General features: G+C 54.5%; 2 non-coding genes across 2 annotated transcripts; one reads left to right on the top strand and one right to left on the bottom strand.

Annotated features, from left to right (window-relative positions):
- Window positions 1–833: 833 nt before the first annotated feature.
- Window positions 834–905, top strand: Trnaq-cug. Its single transcript has one exon. It is a non-coding gene; the product is annotated as a tRNA-Gln (tRNA).
- A 271-nt stretch (window positions 906–1,176) lies between these two features.
- Window positions 1,177–1,281, bottom strand: Trnal-caa. Its single transcript has 2 exons — window positions 1,244–1,281; window positions 1,177–1,222 (listed from the first exon to the last, which is right to left on the bottom strand). It is a non-coding gene; the product is annotated as a tRNA-Leu (tRNA).
- Window positions 1,282–5,491: the final 4,210 nt, after the last annotated feature.

The raw sequence follows: 5,491 nt of genomic DNA, 5'->3' as shown, positions 1-5,491 counted from the left end.
GTACCCGGCCCCGCGTCCCCGCCTCCGAGGCCCCAAACGTCGCCCGCCCGAACTGCCGCTGGGCGCGGCCGCTCGGGGCGGCGAGGGGCGCGGACGGGGGGCACTAAGTTCGCCCTACGCGCTGCGCTGGAGCGGCTGGAAGGAGACGGCGTTCGCTCCACAAACCAGTCAGGGGTTCCCTGGCTCCCGAGAGTTTTAAGTCGCAGACCGCAGCGCGGTCCCCGCCGGCGTGGATTCCGCCCTCCGGCCCTGCCCGCCCTCGCCTCTCCGCTTCCTCCGCTTCCAGCGGCACCGGCAAGGCCGAGGACGCGGCCGTCGTCTGCGGACCGTGGACGGGCACACCCGGCCGGTGACAGTCCCCGGAGAACGAAGGCCGGGACAGGGTTCCGGGGTGCCTTGGCCCTCGGCCGCGGGAGCCCGGTCCTGCCGACCCGCCGGCCTCGGCTGTCTCGTCCTGTACTGAGACCCCCGCCTGGCCGCGGCGCGTGAGAAGGGACGGTCCCCGCGCCTGGACGCCCCGGAGCCGGCAGACAGCGGGGTTCAGCCCCCGGGGGAACTCCAGCCCCGAGGCACGGAGGCGCCGCCCCGGCGCATGCGCAAGACAGACGCAGGCGATTTAAGCGCTCCTCTGCCCTTTTCAAACCGTGGGATTCAGAGCCGCTGAGTCCACATCCTCCAATCAGACCCGCCGGCGCGGAGAGGCGGACCCAGAGAGCCTCCCGCCGGGCCCGCGAGCAGAACCGGGCGCGGAGGCCGGGCTCGCGCCTGCGTCCTGCGTCGGGCTGCCGGAGCTCCGAGGCTGACAGCCCGCAGGCCGGAACTCTGAGCAGGTGGGTTCCATGGTGTAATGGTTAGCACTCTGGACTCTGAATCCAGCGATCCGAGTTCAAATCTCGGTGGAACCTTTCCTTTATCCTCACCTTTTGTGGCTTTCTTTTGTAGTATTCTTGCAGTGAGGACCCGGTGCAGTGGGGAGCTGGCCCTTTTGTGCGTCTCCTTTGTTAGGTTCTTCCCTATTACCAAACCGGTTACCGCGCAGGTAGCGCTGTGGTTCTGAGGAAGCGGGCGGAGCCGAGCACTCTGAACACAGCCATCTTCTCTGGAGATGGATAGGACAGGGTAGAGAGGACAGCACAGGAAGGGTAGGAAAATAAGAATAAGAATTTAAAAGGAGCGTGTCAGAAGTGGGATTCGAACCCACGCCTCCATACGGAGACCAGAATCCCCAATGCGGGAAGCATAGCTTGAGTCTGGCGCCTTAGACCACTCGGCCATCCTGACACTGACGGAAGTATATAGCGTGCTGCCTTCAGAGTGTAGACAGGGCCTCAGGGTGCCTGGAGAGGTGGGGCCGGGGTGGGGCCTTCAGGAGTGGGCGGTGCTACAGGACGCTGGGGGGCGGGGCGCGCGGCCTTCAGAGCATAGGCTGTGCAGCTTGGCGGCAGGAGGGCGGGGCCGGGCGGGGCCGGGGCGGGGCCAGGAGAGCGAGCGGCCGGGTATGGGTGTGAAAACCTCAGCCCCCGCGGGAGAATCGCGTGGAACCTGAACGGGGCACCTCCGCAAGGCGTATTTGACTGCGAATTGTTTTTAACGCGGCGGCAGCTCGGCAGTGGCGGGCGCCCCTAGGGAACGCGATCCAGGGCGGGCGGACGCCGACCTCCACCCGCCGCGCGTGGGCGTAGCCAGGGCTGGGGCGGCGCCCTCTGCTCCCTCGGCTGGGGAAGTTTAAGGGCGCGGCTTCACCCGCGGGATTAAACCAGGACGGGGGGAGGGGGGCGCTGTCCCCGGAGCTCAGCTTGGGCACCGCTTGGCGTGTGGAGGCCCTGGGTTCTGCCCCTCCAGCACCAGAAACAGAGGAAAGACTGTCTTAAAAAAAAAATCTAATGGACCCCTTACCCAGTCTTTCCCAATACTTTTTTTGTGTACGTTAGACCATCTCACTGTGTTGCTCCCGTCGGCCTCCGAACTGCTGGGCCCAGGAGATTCTCCCGCGGCAGTGTCCTTAGCTGGGACTGCGGGTACCTGCCTTCAAGCCCAGCTCCTTATGCTAACATCTGGCATAAATATATATTTTTTAAAATTTTAAACAGAATGAAAAAATAAAGACAAAAAAAGATACAAGATTTCAAAACAGGATAGGAATTAACAATGGTTGTTACATTACATATTGTTACATAAATACATCTTACAGCAACCAAGAAACTGGCACTGCCACTCTCCACTGGCTTTATTCGGTTTTACCATTTTTAATGCACCAATGACTGTGCGTGTGCACGTGTATGTGTGTGTTTAGTTCTAACCAATTTATCTTGTATGTAGATAACATGTGACCAACACTGCCATGAGGGTACAGAGCTGTTCCACTCCAGGATCCATGGTTTGGGGGATAGTTTGTAAGAGAGAACAATATAATACAGGACACATATTTTATAAGATTATTTCTAACAGTCACCCAAAGAATGATATATAAGAAAGTGCCAGAAATCTGTCCACGCACTAAGACCAAAGGAATCCAGCTGAGGGCCTGGATCCCACGATAATGTCCTGCATGAGTCCAGCTGAAGACCTAGAGCTCATAACAATGCCTCCCACGAATCCAACTGGACGCCCACATTCCATAACAACATCTCATGCAGGCCTGTTTCACGGATCTGCTGCAAAGGCCCAAAGGTCAGTGGTGGAATCCAGGAAGTCTGTGCCAGCGGGATGAAGGATCTGTGCCAGCAGGCTGAGGGAGCCAGGAAGCAATGCTCAAAGTAAGAACCAGAGCTCCCCCAGAAGGTACCACAGCCATCCTCAGCAGCAGTGATGTCCCAAGCTCCTCCAATGGTGAAGACAGCTGAGTTCCCATCAGGAAAACCACTGCGGCAAGCTTCCTCAGGAGACGGAGCTATGACCTTCTTCCCCTTCAGAACCAGGAAGCAATGCTTAGAGTGAGGATCAGAGCTCCCCCAAAGTGAACCGAAGCTATTCTCAGTGCCAGCAAGGTCCCAATCTCCTTGGGAGATGAAAACAGCCACATTCATCAGGAAAGCCAGCACGACAAGCTCCTCCAAAACGATCAACAGCTTCTACCAGCTCCCAACAGCCTCTCTTAGCTTCCGACAGCCTCCTATGCTGCTGGCAACAGTCCCCAGGTGGGCCTCCCACACTCAGCACCACACTTACTCAGTTCAGCTGGGGGTTACAAGTTGACCACCAGTTGTCAATCCGCTGCAGATCCCTTGATGGACCAATGTCTGTCTCCAGTGCTGGGATAACTGGTGTGCCACTATGTCCAGCTAGGAATCTTTTTTCAGTTGACTGGTACACTGAGACAGGGACTCCCCATGTAGGCAAGGTGTTTGCACTGAAGCAGCTTGATTGCTTTTCGTTCTCAGACTGGCTTTCCCTTGCCCCCACGTGACCAGTTCCCAGCCTCTGCTGCTCCCTACAGGACTTCATCAACTAGGTTTAAATACAAGCAGCTGATGTGGGTTTGAAGTTCAGCAGTATGGTACCAACCCACTGTTTGTTTGGGGTACAGATGTCCAAGCTTGTGGCTTGTGTTATGGCTTGTGTGTAGATGTCCCCCCAAAACCTCATGCAGTCAGAGGTGGAGCTTTTCAGAGGTGGCTGGATCCAGAGTGTGTGACACTGGAAGTGATTCATGGTGCAATGCTGGGCTCAAGGGTGCTAGGATTAAGGGGGGTGAGTGCTACTCGCCCTAAGTGCTACTCTGCCTAAGGGCAGAAAGGTGTTGTTAAGGTCTCCCTCTTGCTTTTGCTACCTTCTGCCTGCAATGAACTGTTGCTCCTCTGCTGCCCTGCCTTGGAGTCAGCCAACTATGGACTGAAGCCTCTACAAGCTATGAACTAAACAAACCTTTCCCTCTTTATATCAGGTATTTTGTCTCAGCAAGAAAAAAGTAACTAAGACAGCTTGCCTGGGCCACATTGAGTAAAGAGGAATTGTCTTGGGCTGCATGTAAAATATGTACACGAAATGGTTAATGCATATAAGTGACAAAATTTCCATGGTGGAACATAAAAATGAACAAATTAGCAGTCCTTTATTTTTCTACTGCTAGCAATATTTATATACAATTATACAAATATCATAAAAGATATATTTATATATCAAAAAAGATTTGATGCATGGTTTTCTTATGCTACAGCTGCCAAAAAACTATTTTAACTCATTAAATAATTTTATGAAACAGCAAAACCCATGTTAATAATGAACACTTACCTGTTTCCTCAACGACAGTAAGTGCCTGTCTTCTCAGGCACACCCATGCAGGCAGCTGAACAATACTGGGGCGATTGCTGGGTATCACTGGCCAACTTACCCAAACACCGTAAGCCCGACACCCAGTTCCCACGCCAGTGCCATGCAGTTCGTCCTCCTATGTCACCTACAGTCCCAGACCACAGCACCGCACAAGGGGGTCATGAAGACATGGCTAAAGCCACATCATAACACCTGAAGTTCCCATCACTTGCAGTCTGGCAGTGTGGAGCCCATGGGCAACAGGTTGGATGCATGAGTACTGTTTCCTTAGGAAACGGAAGTCTCGATGAAACTGGGATTTCTGTTCGTTTGTTTTGTTTTTTTCTTTTGGTAACGGGAATTGCTAGACAGGCTGTTATGCCACTGAGCTATATCGCCGGCCCTTGAATTTTGTTTTTGAAACCAGATCTCTATTTATAGTCCAGTCTGGCCTGGAATTTGTAATCCTCCTGCTTCAGCCTCCCAGATATAGGGAATAGAAACCTGGGCCACTACACTGGGCCAGTATTTGGAATGTATGGATTTATAGTATCCTGAAGATTCTGAGGAACCAGGTATAGTGGTGCCCGCCTCTAATCCCAGCACCCCGAGGCTGGGGCAGGAGGATGGCCATGAGTTTGAAGCCAGCCTGCACTACAAAGCCAGACATTGTTTACAAAAAAAAAAAAAAAAAAAAAAAAAAAAAATTCTGAGGAATTTGGGAGTTATGAGAACCTATCAACCCAAGAAGTATAGGCTTAGAGAGGAAAGATATAGGCAATTTAGGAGACTTTGATCATGCCTTAAAATTAAGATACCATGGCCCGGCCACACCTGGAATCCCAGCACCCGGGTTCTGCAATTTAGCAAGACCCTGCCACGAAGTGAGAAAGTAGAAGGGGTGAAGGTGGCAGCTCAGTGTGGAGCCTAGGTGGGGCCCTCAGCACCACATTTGCAGAAACGAGCTACAGTTTCCTTAGATCCTCAGCTTCCTGCTTTTCCTCGTCCTCCCTCAGCGGCACGTAGATGTCTTAAGAGAAATGGACCACGTACAGGAGCGGGCATGCGGCCCTCCTCGGCACCCCTCACCGCCCGGGCCTCGCAGCCTGACGCCGCGCGCTCCCTCGCTCAGGCGAGCCGGAAACACGGCCCGCGGCCCCGGCGAGCGCCGCCGGGAGGTCAGAGAGCACGATCCCCGAAGGCGGGCGGGACCGCCCCGGCGACCGGCCTCGGAGCCCAG

Source organism: Chinchilla lanigera, unplaced genomic scaffold (genome assembly GCF_000276665.1).
Source record: "Chinchilla lanigera isolate Chin_1 unplaced genomic scaffold, ChiLan1.0 scaffold00064, whole genome shotgun sequence".
Lineage (NCBI taxonomy): Eukaryota > Metazoa > Chordata > Mammalia > Rodentia > Chinchillidae > Chinchilla > Chinchilla lanigera.
Note: the sequence above shows the minus strand (reverse complement) of the source record. Positions and strands in the feature narration are given on the sequence as shown.